The sequence below is a fragment of the Peromyscus leucopus genome, unplaced genomic scaffold (assembly GCF_004664715.2).
Source record: "Peromyscus leucopus breed LL Stock unplaced genomic scaffold, UCI_PerLeu_2.1 scaffold_440, whole genome shotgun sequence".
Taxonomy (NCBI): Eukaryota; Metazoa; Chordata; class Mammalia; order Rodentia; family Cricetidae; genus Peromyscus; species Peromyscus leucopus.
Genome location: NW_023505333.1, coordinates 86,236 through 108,582, shown reverse-complemented (window position 1 = coordinate 108,582; position 22,347 = coordinate 86,236). Strand labels below are relative to the sequence as shown.

The window sequence follows — 22,347 nt, the reverse complement described above, 5'->3', positions numbered from 1 at the left end:
CTTAAATAGTCTAAAGAGATTATCAGCTGAAGTTGAGAGAGAACTGGCTTTGGTGGAAAAGAAAGTACAGGAAGGACACGTGGATCATATTGATCCAAAGCTTGATTATGTTTTGGTTAGTCTACCCTCTAAGCATTCTCCTACAGGAATTTTAATGCAGAGGGAAGATATTATATTGGAATGGATATTTCTACCAAATAAACAGAGTAAAAAGTTAAAAACTTATGTGGAAGAGACCCTGACTTGATTTTAAAAGGAAATTGAGACTTCATCAATTAGCAGGAGTAGACCCAGCAGAAATTGTAATACCTTTAACTAAGGAGGACATTGAAAAATTATGGACAGAAAGTGACCCTTGGCAAAGAGCTTGAAGTAATTTTTTTTGGAGGGATTAATAGCAAATATCCCAAAAGTGATAGAATTCAACTTGTATAGAGAGCTGATTGGATTCTATTTCCCATTTTAAGGGAAACACTCATATCTGGAGCCGTACATTTTATACAGATGCAAACAAACAAGGAAAGACAGGTTACAAATCATAAAATTTAAGTGGTTCAAAGTCCTTATAATTCAGTTCAAAAATCTGAATTGTATGCTATTCTGTTGGTACTAATGGATTTTTTTGGAACCTCTAACATAATTACTGACACTCAATAACCTGAAAGAGTGGTATTACATATGGAGACTGCAGAATTTATCCCTGATGAGTCAGAATTAACTTTGTTATTTATTCAGTTACAAGATATAATCAGGAATAGGAAGCATCCCTTATATATAACTCACATTCGATCCCATATGGTCTGTCAGGCCCTTTAGTACAAGGTAATGATGAGATCAATAAACTGTTGATAGGAAATATGCTGGAGGTCTCAGAATTTCACACAAAAAAACATCATGTCAAATAGTAAGGGTTTAAAAAAGATTTTTCTATAACCTGTTTTACTAGGTAATATTATTTCTTCTTGGGTCTCTAAGGAAGTTGAAGATTAGATAGTTGTAGTTACAGTTTTCCTTGTTAAGAAATTCAAAAAAGAAACTCACTAAGAGGTGTTAAATGCATAAGATTGAAAGACATCATAAGATAGTTTTCTGTTGGTAATATAAGTTAGGATAGAAAGTGAATTAGGTACATTTTGACTCACCAAAATAGATACATAATGGAATATTTTTGCTGAATTTGCCAAATGCAAATGGATTAGACATTGTTGATATTTTTATTGTTTGTATATACTGTATATAGTTATTGCACTTATTGTATATAGTTTTTCTTATATTAGTTAAAACTTTTTTTGTTTTTTTTATTAGACAAAAAGGGGAATGTGATGATATTTTATTTGTGCTCTAATAAATAAAGCTTGTCAGGAGATCAGAGGAAAAGCCAGCCATTACAAGTAACACAAAAGTCATGCAATGTTAGCACAGGCCTTATATCCTATCACTTGGGAGGCAGGGATCTGTCTGGATCTATGTGAGTTCAAGCCACACTGGGAACAGAGCCAGGCATGGTGGCACATGCTTAAATTCCAACATTAGTTAACCATGAAGGTCTGGAGGTCTGTACAGAAAAATAGGAAGTGGCAGAGCTGGGCAGGAAGAGGAAGTGATGTAGCTGGACAGAGAGAGCAAATCAGATGGCAGAACAGAAAGGCATATGTGTGGGTAGACAGAAAGTATCTTGCTTTGGAAGCTGTGGAGTTTGTGAGGTAAAGTTAGTGTGTGGTTGTTCCTATTCCTCTGTTCTCTCTCAGGTTTTCACCCCTATATCTGGCTCCATGTTTTCTATTATAAGACTGTTTAGAAATTTGTCTACAGAAGATAGAAATATCTCCCATGCTCATGAATTGGTAGGATTAACATAGTAAAAATGGCCATCCTACAAAGCAATCTACAGATTCAATGAAATCACCATCAAATTCTAACAAATTCTTCACTGACCTTGGAAAGACAATACTTAACTTCATATGGAAAAATAAAAAAAAAAAAAAAAACAACCCAGGATAGTTAAAACAATCCTGAAAAATAAAAGAACTGCTGGAGGTATCACCATCCCTGATTTCAAACTGTACTACAGAACTATAGTAGTAAAAAACCCACATGGTATTAGCATAAAACAGACATGTTTATCATTGGAAACAAATTGAAGACCAGACATAAATCCACACACACCTATGTACTCCTGAGTTTGGTAAAGACACCAGAATACACACTGGAAAAAAGAAAGCATCTTTAGAAATGGTCCTGGTCAAACTGGATATCTGCATGTAGAAGAATGCAATAGATTTATACTTATCACAGTGCAAAAAACTCAAGTCTAAGTGAATCAAAGACTTCAACATAGAACCAGATACACTGAACTTGTTAGAAGAGAAAATGTTGGACAACCTTGAATGCATTGGCACAGAAGAAGACTCCCTGAACAGACAGCTCAGATACAAGATCAACAATAATAATAGAACCTCATGAAACTTAAAAGCTTCTGTAAGGCAAAAGACACAGTCAATGGGACAGAAATGGTAGCCTACAGAGTGGGAAAGTTTTTTTTTTTTTTTAACCAATTTCACATCCAATAAAGGACTAATATCCAAAATATATGAAGAACTTGAAAAATTAGATACCAAAAAGAAAAATAATAATTCAATTAAAAATGGGGTACAGATCTAAACAGAATTCTCTACAGAGGAAGCTCAAATGGCTGAGAAACTCTTAATGAAATATTCAACATCCTTAACTATCAGGGAAATGCAAATCAAAATGACTTTGATATTCCATCTTATACCTGTCAGAATGGATAAGATCAATAACACAAGTAACAGCTCATGCCAGTGAGGATGTAGAGCAATGGAAACACTCTTCATTGCTGGCAGTAGTACAGATTTGTACAACCACAATGGAAATCATATGGTGGTTCTTCAGAAAATTGGGAATTAATCTACCTCAAGACAGAGCTATACATATACCTTGGGCATATACCTGAAGGATACACTATCTACATTTGCTCAATTCTGCTCATTGTGGCTTTATTCATAATAGCCAGAAACTGGAAACAACCTTGATGTTCCCTTATCCAAAGAATGGCTAAAGAAAATGTGATACTTTTACACAATGGTGATTACTTAGCTGTTAAAAAATTGACATCATAAAATGTGCAGACAAGTGAATGGTACAAGAAAAAATGCATCCTGGATGAGGTAACCCAGACCCAGAAAGACAAATATGATATGTATTCACTTATAAGTGGATCTTAGCTGTTAAATAAATGATAACCAAGCTACAATTCATATACCCAAAGAGACTAAGTAAAGAAGAAATGTCCAAGGGAGATGCATAGATCTCCCTGATGAAGCAGAAAAAAAAATAGATTTTGTGACTGGACTGGGGGTAGATGGGGAAGGAGCTGGAGGGATCAGGTTGGGGGTAGGGAGATAGGATGGGGGAGAAGAGTACTAGGAGAGACAACTGGATTGGGGTGGCACAGAATTGTGGAGTGGCCTACTAACAACTGATTTAAACTTGAGGCCTATGCCAAGAGAGGGAGCCCATGCTGACACTGTTTGAATGAGCAGGAACTAGAGATAGCCCAGAAACCTAGGGTAGAACAAAACACTACAGGTTTAAACACACAAACAAACAAAAAATTCAATGAAATGATTCCTAATGATATTCTGATATACTCTTAGATCAGTGCCTTAGATTCAGCATCATCAGAGAAGCTTCATCCAGCAGCAGATGTGAGCAGATGCAAAGACCTCAGACAGACATTATGTGGAGGGTCTAAATTGGAGTCTCCATTGGATCCCTCCCCTCAGAGATGTGGGGATCATACAGAAGAAGGCAAAAAGATTGTAGGAGTCTGAGCAGAAGAAGGGCACCAGGAGAACATGGCCACTGAATCAACAAAGCAGGGCTCACATAGGCTCACAGAGATTGAAGTGGCATGCACAGGGCCTGCACCAGGTGTCATTCTTGTGGAGTTTCGAGAATAGTGGAGGAATTTCTCCTTTTGCATTCACTGGTCTTTGAAAATAGTTTTTGTCACAAGATGTTTTTATTTTCCTTGAAATGTTATGTTACTAGAGCACAAAATAATTATTCATCTACTATCTGCCACTCTACTCATAACAGTACATTTGGGCTTATCTACCGTGTCACCTTCCTGAGCACAAGTATTTAAAATTGTTCATAGTTGACTACTAGAATCAGGAAAAGCTGAAGATAACCACAGTTAGAATTCTGCCTTGCCAGCTGCATAACCACACATGCTCAGTCCAGGAGTAAGCAAAAGTCTTGTGTCTTACATCATCAGTGTGTGTTGGTGGCTATGTATACGTGGTGTGGTCATGTAATCAGCGCATGCGTGGTGTAGCTCCATACTGGGAGCCCTTAAAAGCTGGACGCAGACCCCATCCTCTCTCTCTGCTCAGGTTCTCTCCCTCTACCCACCATCTTTCTCTCTCTTTGCTCTCCAGGCTGGCTCTCCTCTCTCCCCTGCCTCCTTTCCTCTAATAAAGCTCTGAGTACTGATACTGGGTTCTGTCATGACTGTGACTTTTCCGCCAGTAACCAGAGTTTACCACCAGTGCCGATTAAACATTCATTTCAACCACTGAGACATAGTGATATCCATAAGAAACCTTGAATTTAGCACCAACAAGATTTATAGCATGAGCTGGTACATTTGCCCCATTACCATTTATATGTTAACCAGGAAAGGGACTTGGTCCCTAAGTCTTTGTTTCTTTGTTTATAAAGTGAGTCACCATGACCTTAGTTGTCTGCCTTAGGAACACCCAATTGTTAATACTGGTAGCACCCCAGTGAACTGTCCCTGGCATTGGTAGTCTCAAGAATTCCTTTCTAAGTGACTCTGGGCATATGTTTGGCTTATTGACATATTAAGCAGAGCCTTAAAAAAAACCACTTGTAGCCGGGCGGTGGTGGCACACGCTTTTAATCCCAGCACTCGGGAGGCAGAGCCAGGCGGATCTCTGTGAGTTCGAGGCCAGCCTGGGCTACCAAGTGAGTTCCAGGAAAGGCGCAAAGCTACACAGAGAACCCTGTTCGAAAAAACAAAAAAAAAAAAAAAAAAACTTGTATATTAGGTGTGGTCTTGGAATAGTTATTGTAGCCATGAAGCACTCTGTAAAGGGGTTTCTCCAATTACTGGAGAAACTGAGTGAAGTTGAAAGATGGCTGGCTGTCATTGTTTTTTGCAACACAGGTGTGTGGTTTCATGTGGATCCGTGGAAGAATACCAGGGGCCTTAGAATAAATTAGCTTTGGTGGCTTAGGGGGAGTCCAGCCTCAGACTGAAGCATTTGCCCTTTGCCTAGGGATTTTTATTTCTCTCTATTTACAGTTTAGCCAGTTAATTTCATACCTTCAAAGCAACCTGAAAGGAGGTCTAGAGATACAATGCCAAGTGCAAATTCCTTGATTTCTCAGGTACCAGGTTTTCCAGGTTTCCTGAACTAAGTTTGTATAGGCCTTTGATCTTGGCGACTCTCAGACAAGATTCTCATAGGGCAATAAGAGAAACCAAAGGTATAAGAGAAACAAAAGGTATGGATTAAACAAAGAAGATTAGGGCTAGGTGCTACTCTCTGGAGCCAGGCCAAGAGTAGCTCACCAGGAATGCAGTTGCAGCTGGCAAAACAACAAAAACAAAGTCAAAACATCCAACCAGCAGCACTCTGAGTGATGTGGGCAGTGTATTACATACAGCCTTTGCAAAACTCCCAGCTGAGTGAGTCAAAGTTGGGAGATAACAAGTGTTTTAAGCCATTAAATTAGAAGTGGTTTATCGTATACGGAGTTCCATGTTGGTCAGATATCCGAAGAATACTCTGAGTAATTAAGATGATGATTTTCAGAGCCAGATTTCTATTATTAGCTTGACATTTAGGGTTCTAGAATACACTGGTTAAGGGGACAGAGATGTGGGTTTCCATCAGTTCTCCAAGGATAAAGTGAATAATCAAGAAACGGCTGAGAAGAAAGCACAGACCTTTCGGTCTGTCTTTTCCTGGGAACTTCATTTTGCCTTTATGAGCAATCACTCAGAACAGGCTAGCTTCAGGCTGGGGAGATGACTCAGTCGTCAAGTGCTGCTCAATATGGGAAATCAGTTTAATCCCAGCACCATGCAATCGTTGAGGCTGCAGGCGACAGGTATCCAGTGCTGGAAGATGGAGACAGAAGGATCCTAGGGCTTGCTGGCAGCCAATCTTGTCAAATTGGTGAGCTCAGTTCAGTGAGAGATGCTGTGGGATGTTCTGTATGTCCTGTGGAGCCCGTTCTCAGGTTCTTGTGGCTTTACCCAGCAGTCTGCATAGAGGATGATTAGTGACCATGGGCCTGAGTGCAGGTGTTGAGATGTCTGCACTTGGCTGTGCTATGGATGTCTGTATGTCAGTTACTCTGAATGGTCAATAAATAAAACATTGATTGTCCATGGCTAGGCAGGAAGTACAGGCGGGACTAACAGAGCGAGAAAAGAAAGAACAGGAAGGCAGAAAGTGTCACTGCAGCCGCCACCCTGGACAAGCAGCATGAAAGATGCCAGTAAGCCATGTGCAGGGTATAGATTTGTGGAAATTGATTAATTTAAGCTATAAGAACAGTTAGCAAGAAGCCTGCACGGCATACAGTTTGTAAGCAATATAAGTCTCTGTGTTTAATTGTTGGGTCTGAGGGTTGTGGACTGGCGGGTGACAAAGATTTGTCCGATGTGGTAAGACAGGAAAACTCTAGCTACAGAGAGACTGTCTCAAAGCTATGTGAAGGTGGTTGAAGAAGACATTCAACTTAGATCTCTGGTTGCACACATACTGATACACAAACAATACACACAGAGGCACACAAAGATAGGTTAGCCTGAGATGCTTGGTGAACAATCCTAATATTTTACCATTTAAAATCACAAGGTCTGTTTCTCATGCATGCTGTCTACAACATGAGAAACTATAAGCGGTTTAATGGTACAGATTAGTGCATCATGGTTGTCTACATCAATGACTGGAATTGCCAGTCTACTACAGGAAAAAATGTTAAAGATTACTCTTTAAAACTTGTTTGGGGGTTTTACAAACAAAGCATCACATGTATGTCTAAATTTAAAGGGCAATTAGTGTAATCACTATGCCAGGAGGAAAGAAATAAAACAATTGTAAAATGTTAAGATTTATTTTAGTAATTACTTACATGTATATGTGCATGAATGTATGTTCACACATGCATGTTGGTACTCACAGACAAAAGAGGAATCAGATCCCTGGAGCTGGAGTTAGAGGTAGTGATGAGCTGCTTACATTGGTGTTCGAACTGAACCAGGTCTCTGGAAGAGCAGGTGTCTGTAACCATGAGCCATCTCCCAGTCCCTATAACATTTTGAACCATTACTAAGGAGCATGAGCAAGCACCAAGCTTCAGTCACTTCCTATAAGGCTGGGTATCCGATGCTTTGACACACCTTAGCATATGATTTCCCTCTAGACACTTCCACCATGATGCTGAAACTTGTCAGGATGAAGAGTTTAGTGAATACACTCTGCAAAACGATGTGCAAAGGGTCAGATGAGCTTGTGTATCCCTATCTTTCAGATTCACATCGATCGCTGCATACACTCTTAGAGCGCACACAGTGATCAAGGAAGATTGGCACAGAAACGGAAGAATAGGGAGATGGCAACAGAATTCAGAACTTGTGACTAAAGCATTAAATAACATTTGGAATTCATAACGAGACAGTTCTTTGCTGTCTGGGTCTCAGCTTAAGATGGAAGTACAGCAGGGCAAGAGCATGCTGAGTCAAGGTCAGTTTCCCCATTTTCTGTCCTTACTCTTATGTCTTTGACTTCACCTGTTGAATGTGGAAACTTGTACATTCTATGCTCTGCTTTTATAGTATATACAGATTCTATATCCTAGTTTTAATATTTTTTGTTTTGTTTTAGGAAAGGTCTTATTGGGTAACCAGAATGGTGTCGAATTCACTATGTATACAAGTCTAGCAGTGATCCTCCTACCTCAGCCTACTGAATGCTAGGATCATAGGCATGTGCCTTATATTTAATATTTTTAAAGGGAACTGATCTAACTTTCACTAAGATGGTTTGATATGAATCTTTAGGTAGAGAAAGTGAAGCCTATGAAGTTTAAGTATTCTGGGGTTAGTTGTGCAGCATATGATTGCTGTGGATATCGTTCTATATAAATAAAACACCGATGGCCAGTGGCCAGGCAGGAAGTAGGTGGACAGGAGAGAGGAGATGCTGGGAAGCAGAAGGCTGAAGGAGGAGACACTGCAGCCACGCAGGAACAGAGCATGTAAGATCTGGTAAGCCACAGCACGTGGCAAGGTAATAGATTTATAGAAATGGTTAATTTAGATAAAGAACAGTTAGCAAGAGCCTGCCACGGCCATACAGTTTGTAAGTGATATAAGCGTCTGAGTGATTATTTATAAGTGGATTGTGGGACTGCGGGCTTGGGGAACCTGGAGAGAAGCCTCCAGCAACATATGATCTAGAATAAGGCGGTCTGAATTGAACTGGATTTCTCAATTCTAGAAAGAAAAAAACTGGACTCTTCCATTGGGATAAGTATTTAACGTTTTTTTCTCTCTCTCTAATACTGATAACTACAGTAATTACACCAGAGTTAGAATTAAATGAGAACAAAGTCACCTTCTATACCTACGGATTCGATCTATCACTGATTGGGGACGAGTGAATATATGTTTATTTTTTCTTTCTTATTTCCAAAGTAATTCAGTATAACAAACTATTTCTGTAGCGTTTACTTTATAGCCGGTATTAAAAGTATCTAGAGGTAATTTAAGGAATATGGAAAGGTGTGTGGATTGTATTAAATGCTGCACCATTGACATAGGAATTCGACCACCAAGGGCATCCTCGGGCGTCCTAGACCTCCTTCTCACCCATCTTTAACTGAGGAGCTGTGTGCCTGAAAATCTTTTACCACATACCTGTTCCAAGCAACTGATGCATTAATACCGCAAAGGTGCTTCTTGTAACAGAACCTCGAATAACACGTGCCCTGTCTCCTACTTTCTTGATATTTTTCCCATCGTGTCACGAAGAATGTTTCTTGCAGCAGGGCGCGCAAATTGTTGGGCCCTCTGCAGACTTCACTCAACAGGAAAGCCTCAAAATGAGTTCCGAGCTCTCCGCGTGCGCCTCCTCGCGCCTGCGCACGAGCCTCGCGCGCTCTAGACTTATCCAGAAGGCGGCGGTGCCCCTGGGTCAGGATGCAGGCTTCCTCACGGTAAGGGACGGGTCCTCTTGGTGGGTATCCAGGGGGGTTTGTGTCCCAGCGCTTGCTCCTTCTACTCTGGCTAAGGATCAGCCTTGCGCATAAGGGCGTGGCGGCCCAGTCGGCGACGAGGACCGGTTCGCTGAGCCATGCCGGGCCTGAGCAGCCGAGGCTTGGTGCTCTGCGGGGTAGTCCGCCGTGGCTGGCCTGAGTTCGGCTCCCTCCCTCGGCTTGGGATGCTGCCGCGGTGGGCTGCGCAGCGTCTGCAGTCAGACGCGTCTCTGCAGTAGCTACCGAAATCCTACGCTGGTCTTCCTCTTTCACGCTGGGGACGGTGGTGGGAGCAAACAGCTGTTGAGCCCGCATTCCGCCCCGCGAGCTTCTGTCAAGAATCCAGGGAGATAATGTATCCTGAAGTTTCGGGTTAACCGTGGTGTATCTGGAACGCGAGCTGGAGCTGCAGAGCTGAAGGATTTCTATCTAACGTATGCACTAGAACAAATTGGTCATGGGATAGAATGCCAGAATATGTTAAACGAAGTTCACTTCAAGTAGTAGTCCCCATCCTATAGTAAAAGCTAATTTCTGCCTCTGGCGGTGTAAATTGGAACAGCTTTAAAAACAATACTGGTCCCCTTCTCAAGAGTCCCAGAAATTATGAAATTATTAATTTCACCGCTTGACAATTCTTAAGGAATCTTACTAAATTTAAGGGATTCTGCTTCGGGGTTTTTGTTTGGTATTAGAGACTTGATTTCAACAGAGCTCGGATTGGCTCCATTCTAGAAGCCTGCTTCCTTTTCTGCAGTAGGTTTTTAATCCAGCAATGTGGAAAGGGTGAGCGAGTAGTGCGTGGCACGTTCTAAGTGTTAGGTGAATATTAACCGTTACCATAATTACTGCTAATCGTGTTGACAGTTTATCTCCTACACATTTGTTTTTAGATTTTTAAATTCTTTTATATTTGTATTATTTTTTGAGCAGGTGTCCTGTAGGCCACGCTGGTTTTGTATTGACTTTGTATTGAAGGATGACCCTGAACTTTGGATCTTTGTCTCTCCCTCAGGATGCTGGAATTCAGGTGTGACCACCGCACATTCTTATGTGCTGCTGGAGATGGAACCCAGGGCTTTGTGCATGCTAGGTGGTCACTGTGCACCACTGGAGCTCCGTCAGTAGTTTGTTACATTTTAATTCTCTTAAAACATTTCAACACACGACACTTGATTTCTAAAGTTGGAGAAGCCATGTAGTATCTGTACTAAGGAGTAGGAAGGAAGAGAGTTTGCCTCAGAAAACTAAATGGAAAAAAAAGCCTGCGGTCCGAGTCATGCTGTTAACCCAGTGCTGGAGAGGTGGAGACAGGTGAATCCCTGGAGCCCAGTGGCCAGTCAGCCTAGGGGGCTTTGACGGGGATGGGGAAACAGCAACAGAGAGCAGAAATGAAAAAGGAATATCCTCTGGCATTCCCACTGCGCTCCCCACCTTCACATTTTAAAAAGAAGGCTAGGCTTGCTCCACTTCTTTGCCTGTACCACTCTGTCCTGTACATCAGCACTGTCCTGCTTCCTTGGCCTCTTCTAGCTTATCCTTCTTGGCTCAGACTTGTTCCCAAAGACTTGTGAGATTTTTTTGTTTTGTTTTTGTATAGGGTATTTTGCATGCTTAGGCATGAGCTTTAAGGCTGAGCTTCATTCCAGCCCTATTTATTATTATTATTATTATTATTATTATTATTATTATTATTATTTGTTTGTTTAGATAAGGTCTGGAATTCACACTCTTACTGTGTCAGCTTCTTGCGCGCTGAGATTATAGGCATGCTCTGTTACATAAGAGTTTTAAAAAAAAAAACGGAGTGGATTTCTTTATCCATGTTCAAATACCAATTCCTTTGATTGGTAGATAGCTGTTGGAGGAGGAAATATGCTTCTTTTTATTATTTATTAATATTTAAATGATAACTGATGCTATAAAGTTTTTCCAGAAATAAGTATATTTTAAAGATGGACTAAAAATTTTGGAGATTAGAAGTTTACCACCTAACCTGATTCTCTCATAGCTCCACTCACTTAGAAGAGAAAAATTATTTCTGCAACTACAATGATAGAAATGTTCCAAGTCCTTTCCTGCCCTTTCAGTTCTGATGATAGCAGTGATGTAAGGACAGAGGGCTGGGCTTTGAGAACCTGAAGTGGTAGAAGTATTCCTGTGAATATTAGGCACGATTTTCTCCATGACTCATAGGTGAAATAATGATCTACATTGTATACGAAGGGAAATTGCTTCTAGGTTTATAAGAGTACAGCTATTTGCCTATCGATGCATTCAATAATATAAGTGGATTGTAGCAACTGACAGTGTGGTAATTACAGTTGCAGTGTCAAGAAGTGGCTGGATCATTTTTGGAATGGTATCATAATGCTGCAGGATTCGATAAACAACAGACTGGGTGAGCGTCTGTTTTCTGTCACCCTCTTCCTCTCTTGTTCTCCCAAATGCACTACTTTAAAGAATTCTTTTAGTTCGAAAGATGTTTTATTTTGTGTTTCTGTGAATCATACTTAAAATTAACTATTTTATTAAGTTTGTGTTCTTTGACAAGAGGCTAAAGTCTTAAATGTTTGCTCTTTAACATCTTTATGGATCTGTGAGCTTTCTTAGAGCTTTCTAATTTGCACAAACTTCACTTTGTGGTCTAGAAACTGAATGAAAGCATCAATAAATCTTACGGGTCTTATAATAATTTTAGGTTTTCATGTCTTTTAAAAATATTTAATCATTTTCATATATACCAGGGTGTTGTGCTTGTGAAGGTCAGAGAGGGCTTCTGGAGTCCTTCTCTGTGGGGTCAGGGATACACTTGGGTGTTACACTCATGAAACAAATGCTTCCCTGCCAAGCTGTTTGCACTGTTTCTAGTTACTTAATACCTTGATCTCAGGTCAGAAGAGATGTGGCCCACTCATGTTTTCAAGGACAAGATGCATATTTTAATATTTCTGAGTTGGTTCAAGGGAAATAGTGATTTTTGTCATAGTGGCTTTAAAGGCCATATATTGCTTCAAGAAATAACTGGGGTGTGAAATGCTTTTGGTTTCCGTCTTACTAATGACTTGAACTTTGGTGCTTTTTCCACCAAGTCTTGAGTTGTACGTCATAAAGATATTTTGCCAATTAGAAAAGCAAGTCTGGGTAAAGCAGGTGGCTTAGTGAGCCACATCAGAACTGATGGCCTGAGTTCAGAACCCAAGCTGACATAGTAGTGCAGCATGCATATGAAGGTACACATGCATATATGCACGTATACACATGTGAAAAACTCCTACAGGTATGGTGAGTTATACTGTGATTTTAGCAGTGAGGAAACAGAGGCAAGAAGATGGTACTTCAAGACAGTTGTGAGTCTGGGGCCAGGTGGGCAAACAAATGAATCTCTTGAGCTCCAGGCCAGCCTGGTCTACATAGTGAGTTCAAGGCTAGCCAGGGATCATAGACCCTGTCTCAAAGGTTTAAACAACAACATAAAAAAAACACAAACACTGTTTTTGAGAAGCTCTTTAATCTGGTTCATCTGTTCCTTTCACAGGTTAATGTGAGATCATACAGCATCTGAGACTGAAGATGTGAACAAAGCCATTAAGAAGGCTTCCTGACCTTCGAACAGCAGACGTTTTAGCATCGAGAGAGCCTGGACCAACTGAGGCATCAGATCTTGCCTAAGGAGCAGTGGACAAAATATGAGGAGTTAGAACAGGTTTGATATGTCTAGCAATATTGGCCACTCAGGCTACAGTGCATAAACAGGAGAGACACGCTCATTTGGCAGTACATTTGTGTTCTCCAAGTCACGCACATAATAGCATTTCAGTAGCAGAAACTGTCAGCTCTATTTCAAAGAAGAACATGGTGACTTGGAGCTGAAGTGACTTCTAAAGCTCGTCTCTAGTATGGGAGGCCTGGGCTAGAATCAGGGTTTCTGCCCATGGGCTACTATTGTCTCCTGTCCTCTGGTTCTGCTCTAATGCAGAGTTTTAGTTCTGTAAAGTCCACTGAGTGATCTAGCTCCTGGATGTTGAATGTTGAATCCTGTCCTCAGGCCTCATTGATACCAGGAGAGCTGTAGACTTTGCTTTTCCCTGGTACTCTTCCTGACTGTGTGATCTTCATGAGGTTTTACATTTAAAAGCACATAGTGCCAGGTGGTAGTGGCGCTCACCTTTAATCCGTACTTAGGAGGCAGAGCCAGGGGGATCTTTGAGTTCAAGTCAGCCTGGTCTACAGAGCGAGATCCAGGACAGGCACAAAACTACACAGAGAAACCTGTTTCGAACCGCCCCCCCCAAAAAAAAAGCACATAGTTCTAGAAGTTGGAGAGGTTTGGAGTATATTTTCTTAAGTTACAAAACAAAAGTAATTAATTGCAGTGGATTTCATTTGTGGTTTATGACCTGTTATTTTCTTCATTTTTAGGACAATTTCTCCTGAACTCTATCTGAAAGAGGTTATTGGGGAAAGAGAGAGAAGAATGGGCAAGAAGTGAACTTGTAGTTAAATCTGTGGATATGCCTGGTCTCAGCATATTTTTATGAGTTGGTTCAGCTGAATACAATTTAAGAATTATTTGCTCTGCAGATGTTCATTTTAAATAAATGCCTATTGTAACCATTGTTGGAATTTCTGAATTCAAACTCTCACTTGGATAATTACTGAATTCACTTTTCTGATAGAGTTTTCCAGACTTCTAAGATATTTCTGTTGCTTCTTAACTACTTGGAGACAAGAAGGCTGCTTTATCGTCTCTTTCATTGGCTGGATAACCAGCCAGGTTACTAAAGGATACAGCATATTCTACAAGCCAGCCAGTCAGCTGTAGATTCCCTTTGTGGCTAGTGAGACACTGGGAAGTCCTAGCAAGACCTAAACTACAGCTGGGAGAGGAGGGAAGAGGCAACCAGCACTGAACAGATGGGCCATCAGTTTCCAGAGTGGCCATGGGAAGAAGGGAAGGCTTACACCTGGTGTCCCAGGACATGGGGCAGAGCTTGCCAACACTGCTCTTACCTAGATTTTATTTTACATCCTGCCATTTAGAAAGAAATTATGTATATATCCCAGTCTGGGCTTATATAATTCTCTGTCTATGTACAGATGCACATGCCCTGTGCTGATCAATATGTAGTTTAGAAAATTAAAAATAAGGCATCGGGAAAACCACAAAGGCAAATACTTCTTTTAAATGCCGCTTTGAGAACTAGGTACTGAGCTGGGCATAGTACAAATGCCTATAATCTAGCACTCGGGACACAGGCAGGCCTGGTGTACATAGTGAGTTCCAGACAGTCAGGGCCATGTACACCTGCTCGGAAAACACCAAAACCAAACCACAAACCTAGGTACTAATCAGCAAAGAGTTTTCAGATCACAGACTAATTAAAAAACAGCCATTCTGCTGAGTTTTGAGCTTCTTTGGTGGAAGTTAGTGTTGGAACTGCAGTGGGTGGGGGTGGGGGGAGGAATGTCCACTGTGCAGGAAGAGCTTCAGATGGTGGGGACAAAGTTTCCTGTTAAAATTCATAAAATGATCAAAATGTGCAGGTGCATATATACATTCTTTCACACACATGTTCAAGACAAGATTTACGTTGGCCTTTACAACATGGTCCTAATGTATTTTAAAGTCAGATGTGCTAGGCATGGTGGCATACTCTGCAGTCCATCACTTGGGAAACACAGATGGCTGGCTCTTTGGTTTGAGATCAGCCTGGGTAATACAGTGAGACTTTCCAAACAACCAAAATATCTTAAAGATTAGAAATATTTAAGAGATTAGAAGGCTAATTTATTTTCCAGGAAAACTTCTCTGAACCTCGACCAGATTTGAAACTCATTCTGAAATTTATTCTTGCCAGTTTGCCAATGAGGTAGAGCCTTCCTAGAAATGATTTTGCTTATAGTAAAATGTTAATATCATTAACATTTAAGCTATTAAAGCAAAACTAATGGTAGTCCCAAGAGTGGACTTCCACAGAAGAGGCTTTGACTTAACAGAAGGGGAGGTACCAGGGTAGCCACGTGCTCACAGTTGAAAGTGGCACAACAATAGGGAAGCCTTTGTTCTGCGGGGGACTTCCTCCCAAAACAAAGCTGCCAATCTACATCACTTGGCTACTGAATTCTAAAGGAGAGCAAATCTGCATGAGTTTCCTGAAAACCGCAGAATGCACTAACTGTTGTTGGGGTTTGGTTTGGTTTTGAGATGTCTCCTGCATTGCTCTGGCTGGCCTGCAAACTCACTATTTTGACCTGGTTGGTTCACAGAGATTCTCCTGCCTCCCAAGTGCTGGAATTAACACCATGCACCACAACTGGCTTGATGTTTTCAGTGTTGTAATGATTATTTTTTCTGTTTGTTGTGAGACTAAGTAAGACTGGATTCAGATCACTGAGACCAGTAGGAAGAACTTGTGAACAGATCAGTGCAGTCCTGCCCTTGGAAAGAGGAGAGTCTTTGTGTTAGAGAGAGCTGTCTCCTCTGCAAGTCACTGTGGGCAATCAAACAGCTGAAGCCAAGTCACTCAAGCTGATTCTGGAGGACACATACGCTCAATTCTTTCCCCTCCCCTTTTGTTTGGGAAACCAACCTCTGTGCGTCAATTGGCTCAACTCTAAATAAAGCTAATGATAGGACATATCTTACACAGTGTAAAGATGTCCTCACTGCATTATATGTCAAGACCTTACAGCACAGAATTATTTGGGGAAACACCAAGTCCCATCAAAACTAACAGAAGTCCAATAACCAAGGCCTGAGGGGCTCTTTCTTCTAGGTCACTCCATCATTCCCTTGAATACCTGCTGCTGAATGATGTTTCTATTGCCTAAGAAGGGACGATGAGGAAATGTTTTGTGTAGTGGCTTTGGAGAGAGTGAAACCCAGCTGCTTCCAGGTTTTGCCTGACAGTGTTCTCGGACTTCAAACATCACATCCTACTTGTTTGCTTTGCACCATTTGAACTTGGCTTGAAATATATGGCTTCCTAAATCTTGAAGAAGCTATATTTGTTACTGAGGTGTGGTCTATGTTCTGTTTTTATTTTATTTTACTGAATTCTGAAAGTCCATCTAAAACAGAACTGGCTTAGGTTGCCTGCTCTGTCACTCACCCTTCCCGTTGCCAAAATGTGGGAAGTAGAGTAAGGCATTCTGGGACTTCAGATCTCAAATGCTGATGCTGGCCTGAGTTCATATTGCATATTTAATGATAGTCTTTGTGTGTGACACCATATGCTCAATAAGGAGTCTTTTCTACAATCCTGATAACCTGTGTTAAAGTTCTAGAATCCATCTTGAGTATGGATTGTAATGATTTTATGTATCTATGTAGGACTCCTGCAAGGCATTGCCCTGCATTAATTCTAACTGCTAAACAATTCAAACGTAGAATGAAAACCCATCAAAGTCCAAAACTACAGCCATATTAATCCTTCCAAAGTCACAACCATTTTTTAAAAATAGAAGTATGTTGAATGGTTTTGAAAGTAGCCAGAGTGATTGGATTAAAAGGTTAAGTGAACATAAAACTCACACCCAGTCCTTGACACTCCAGTGGATTAGGAGCAGAGCGGTTTGCACTGTGTGTGTGACGCTTTTAGAGTCCAGCTCAAGTGAGTATGAAATGATGGGTCAGGCAGCCCTTTCAGAGCAAAGCTCTTGGCGCTGTGCCTGGGATGCCTTTAGAGCCCAGCCTCAGAGGTGAGTATGGCAGGATGGATCAGCCGCCTTTTCTTCAGAAAGCAGACTCCATTTATCACAGGACTCAAATTCTGCCACTAGGGGCAATGCACCACAACTTTGCAACTTGAAGACACATGCACTGGGGAAGATTTATCCATTTTGTCCCCTCACCAACTCCCTCCCTTCATTTTTCAGGATGACAACACCTTGCAGGTTTATGGCCGTCAGGAGAATTACTGCTAAGCTATATACTGATGTAATGAATCTAATATATGCTTTGCCATGAATTATGAGATGTTATTTAGTTGGGGATTTTATTACTTCAATCACTTATGACATATTTCTTTTATATGATTGCTCACTCTTAAACATACCAGATGACTATACATGGAACACCTAATAAAGTCCATATATGTTAAACATTGTTAAAATATAATGTTTTAATGTATTTGCCATAATTTGTTTAAATTTGATTACAGTGGGTGTTGGTATAAAAAGCAGAGGTGGTGTCGGTGAGATGGATCAGTGGGTAAGGTCCTTGACACCAAGACTGACAGTCTGAGTTGTCACATGAGGAGAAAAAGAACCGAACCACAAATTGTCTCTACCTCCAGGTATGCACATGTGCACACGTACACACACGTGTAAGAATATAGAAATAATGGTCTTAAAAGATCATAGCCTGTTAGGATCTGGAACCTCAGATCTGATGATGCATCTAAGTTAAATCTGGCTAAGAAATGTGCTTGTCTGTGTCAGGAATCGTCAGGAGGAGCTGACTCATTATTAGGTAGTTACATTTTAGCCTATTTGCCAGAAAGTCTGTTGATATTTGAGTGTTTTATGACAAACTATTAAATATTTCTGGATTCTGATAGATCTCTACAGTAGAAAGAATGTATTATTTGCTTAACTTTGCATTTAATACATTTGCCTGTTTTGCATAAATGCCAGAAATGTAATTTTAAAATAAACCCTGTGAACTTCTGGTAACATTACTCAATTGAACTAATGCTCTGTTAGGCTTCCAACTATTTCTTCTAATTTTACATACTACAAATTGTATTTATAATCCAAACCAAAAGGATAATCATTTCTTTTCAGGAGTCAGCTTGCAGTATCTTTCTATGCATGTATTTAAATTTGCTTCACCACTGAAGCTGGAAACTCAGATGCGAGGTCAAGGATTCAGCAAGGCTAACCTTTCCAGTCACAGTTCTTCAGCTATGAAGTGAAGGACTTGACTACAGAGGCATTATGACTCTGTCCAGCACTTCTGATGTCGATGATTTAGTCTTTGAAAGTAACAATGAAAATACAGCCTTGCTGCAGACATGACTTCTACATTGTCTCATTTGTCTTCCTTCACTTTATTCTCTGCCATGGATGGTATTTGGCCCATGACATGGAGTAGAAAATTGGATTATAAAGGTTCATTTAGCACACATGCATCTTCACACACATGAACATGCAAACACAAATACTCTGGCACAAAAGCTTCATTTAAATCCACATATTGTGGTACACAAGTGTAACCCTGGCATTCAGGAGACAGGAAGATCTCCAGTTCAAGGCCAGCCTGGGATACATGGTGAAACTAAATTACCCCAAACAAACAAAACTGAAGTTCGTTTTACCCTGCTTCAGTATAGTTTTGTGGAGATTGGAGAGAGAACACGTATTCATTTATGTTCCCTGACAGGGGAAAACTAAATGTAGCACATTGTTTCTCAATTATGAACATTTGGACTGAATACTTTCTGGACAGCTGGCCAGAACTATTGACTATTTAACAAAATCTTTGCCTTCTCTACACTAAATAGTGTTGCCATCTTCTGGCTCCCAGTTGTTTTCTTCTAGGAGCTGGAGAGATGCTTCAGTGGTTAAGAGCACTTGATGCTCTTCTAGAGGATTGGGGTTCAGTTACCTGTACCCACATGTCAGCTCATAACCACCTGTAACTCCAGTCCAGTAGATCTAATACCCTCTTCTGACCCCACAGGCATCAAGCACACATATGGTGCGCATATATACATGGAGGCAAAACACTCATACATATAAAATAAAAATAAATAAATATTAAAAAATGTTAAAAACAAATGTTTCTGTATATTACCAAATGTTCTTGGTGGGGGCAGAGTTGCCCCCATTTTGAAAATCACTGTAGGGAATATAAGAATAGGAACCAATATGGTAGAGACAAATACACAATTGTATATGTAAATGAATATGAAAGTATTATGTAAATTATGTAAAGAACTATGTCCTTAGTGCAATGAAAACATGGAGAAGGAACCTGACTCAGTGGATGCGGGTCAGGAAAAACCTGACAGCTTAGCTGTTTGCAGAAGAGTGAGTGAAGCCGAGAAGGAGGTGAGAGGCTTTTCAAGTAGAGATAGTTTCCCATTGATGGAGAGACCAATGGCAGCCGGGAGATGTGGAGTGGGACTTGGAAGTTATAATACTGCAGTGAGCTGCTTGGACTTCATTCTGTGTGGAGAAAGTTACGTTGTTAGATTTGGGGAAGTGAAGATGTTGGGTGTAGGGGATGAATATTTAATGCTTTACAATATTTAATATTTCACAGCTGCCTTTTTAAAAAGCATATAATAACCCATTCTCCTCCAAACAACTCAGGGGAGCCCTTTCCTCGAATCCCTGCCTGACGGGCTGTTTTCACTGAGAGCAGCCGTTGAGATTTTGGTTGGAGAACAGTTTCCTGTTCAGATGGCATTCCTTCGAGTAAACATTTTTCTGCCTGTGCTGCCCTCAGCCTATGTGTCTTTTTATTTTCATGCCTTTTTATTTGTTTGATATTTTTCTTCTGCCTTCCTCCAAATTTTGGTCAGTTCTTATCTATGTGTATGAGTCCTTTATGTATTTAGACAAGACTCCTATTTCTTCAATTTGCTGAAATGATACTATTTTGTTTTGGTGATTTTTATGGTTTTTCAACTATTCATGGTGGGTTTTGTCAAAGGGAAGTTTCTCGTTTTGTGTACCACAAGCTATTAATCTTTTCTGTGGGTTTGCTTTAAGGTTGTGTTTGGAGGAGCTCTCATCTCCTCCAAGATTACATAAATATCCAATTTTCATCTAGCACTTTCAGCTATAAGAAGCAAATCCAGGGGTTGGGATTTAGCTCAATGGTAGTGCTTGACTAGCAATTGAAAGGCCCTGGGTTTGGTCCTCAGTTCTGGAAAAAAGAAAAAGAAGCAAATCCATAAATCCGTTGTCCCTGCAATTTAGATATATGTGTAAACAGTGGGTTTTTTGTTTTTGAGGCAAGGTCTCACTATGTAGCCCTGGCTAGACTAGAATTCAATAGATAAACCAGGCTAATTTTGAATTCATAGAGATCCACCTGTCTCTGCCTCCAGAGTGTTAGATTTATGAGCATGCGCCATTACACCCAAGTGAGCAGAGTATATTTTGTTGAGAGATCATAGTTGAATTTTGGGCAGATTATCTAGCAGCTGGTTTAGACGTACAGGGACAGGATTAGAGTTGCAATGGAAGGGATACACGCAGCTCTATTGGGAGGATGCAGGTTGCTCACCAGCCTGTCTGTGAGCGTCTTACTTTGGATGATGGCTCCACTGTGCTGGGTGCTGCAGAGCTACTCGGCTCTTCTCCATCTTGCTCTGCACTCCAGCAGGCTGCATCTATATGGACCTCTTCTCCTCTGGCTTCTGGCTTGAACTTGTTTCACAATGGAATTGTCTGCATGAGAAGTCAGACATAAGAGAGATGGATATTAACTCCCTAGACCACTTTCTGCTTGGCACTGATTACATTCCTTTGCAGAAAACAATAGCTCCTGTCGGCTATTCTGCAATCCTGCATCTCTGCCTCTTATGATGGTAAATCCTGTCTACTTGATAGTTATCTAGAAACACACCCTAGGCATGCCTGTGAGGTGGCTTCCTGATAGTTCTTTTTATTCAATTTTAAAATTTATTTTACATACCACCATTTCCCCCCCTCCTCTCACCCACCTCCTTCTGCTTCCCCTCATCCACTCCTCAGAAAGGGTAATGGCCCCCATGGGAGTCAACAAAGCATAGCATACCAAGTTGAGGCAAGACCAAGCTCCTTCCCCCTGTATCAAAGCTGAGCAAGCATCCCACCATAGGGAATAGGTTCAAAAGCCAGCTCATGCTCCAGGAACAGATTTTGGTACCACTGCTAGACCCACAAATACACAACTATCATCCACACGCAGAGGGCTTAGGTCGGTCCCATTCAGGATCTCTAGCTGCCAGTCTAGAGTCCATAAGCTCGAACAAGCTCAGGTCAGCTGTCTCGGTGAGTTTCTCCGTGGTGATCTTATGCCCCGCCCCTTGCTATATAAACCCTCCCCTCTCAACTTGACTCCAAGAACTCCAGTGCTTGCTGTGGATTTCTGCATTTTCTTTCATCAGTTACTGGATGAAGGTTCTGTGATGACAATTAGGGTAGTCACCAATCTGATTACAGGAGAAGGCCAGTTCAGGTACTCTCGACTCTCTTCACTACTGCAGGAGTCTTAGCAGGGGTCATCCTTATGGATTCCTGGGAGTTTCCCTGGCACCAGGTTTCTCCCTAACCTCATAATGGCCTTCTCTATCAAGATATCTCTTTTGTTGTTCTCCCCCCATCTCTCCCCCAATTCGACCATCCCTATCCCTCATGTTCCCATGCCCATCCCCCCCCCCTCTACTTTCCCTCCCAGTTTACCCAGGAGATTTGTCTATTTTCCCCAGGAAGATCCATTCGTCCCTCTTAGGTCCTCCTTGTTACCTAGCTTCCCTGGGCTGTGGATTGTAGTTTGGTTATCCTTTGCTTTACATCTAATATCCACTTATGAGTGAGTACAACCGTGTTGTCTTTCTGGATCTGGGTTACCTCACAGGATGATTTTTTTCTAGTTCCATCCCTTGCTATAATTTCATGATGTCATTGTTTTTTAACTGCTGAGTAGTACTCCATTGTGTAAATGTATCACATTTCTTAGCCCTTCTTCGTTGAGAAGCATCTGGGTTGTTCCAGGTTCTGGCTATATGAATAATGCTGCTATGAACATAGTTGAGCAAGTGTCTTGTGGTATGCTTGAGCATTCTTGGGTATATGCCCAAGAATGGTATCATTGGGTCTTGAGGTAGATTAATTCCTAACTTTCTGAGACACCACTATACTGATTTCCAAAATGGCTGTACAAGTTTTCACTCCCAAAACAGTGGAGGAGTGTTCCCCTTACTCCACATCCTCCCAATATAAGCTGTCATCAGTGTTCTTTTTTTTTTTTTTTTTTTTTTTTATCTTAGCCATTCTGACAGGTATAAGATAGTATCTCAG

The 22,347-nt window shown here is 40.9% G+C and overlaps 1 pseudogene; it reads right to left on the bottom strand.

Annotated features, from left to right (window-relative positions):
• The window catches only part of LOC114699429, a 46,062-nt pseudogene extending 36,423 nt beyond the window's left edge, over window positions 1-9,639 (bottom strand).
• Window positions 9,640-22,347: the final 12,708 nt, after the last annotated feature.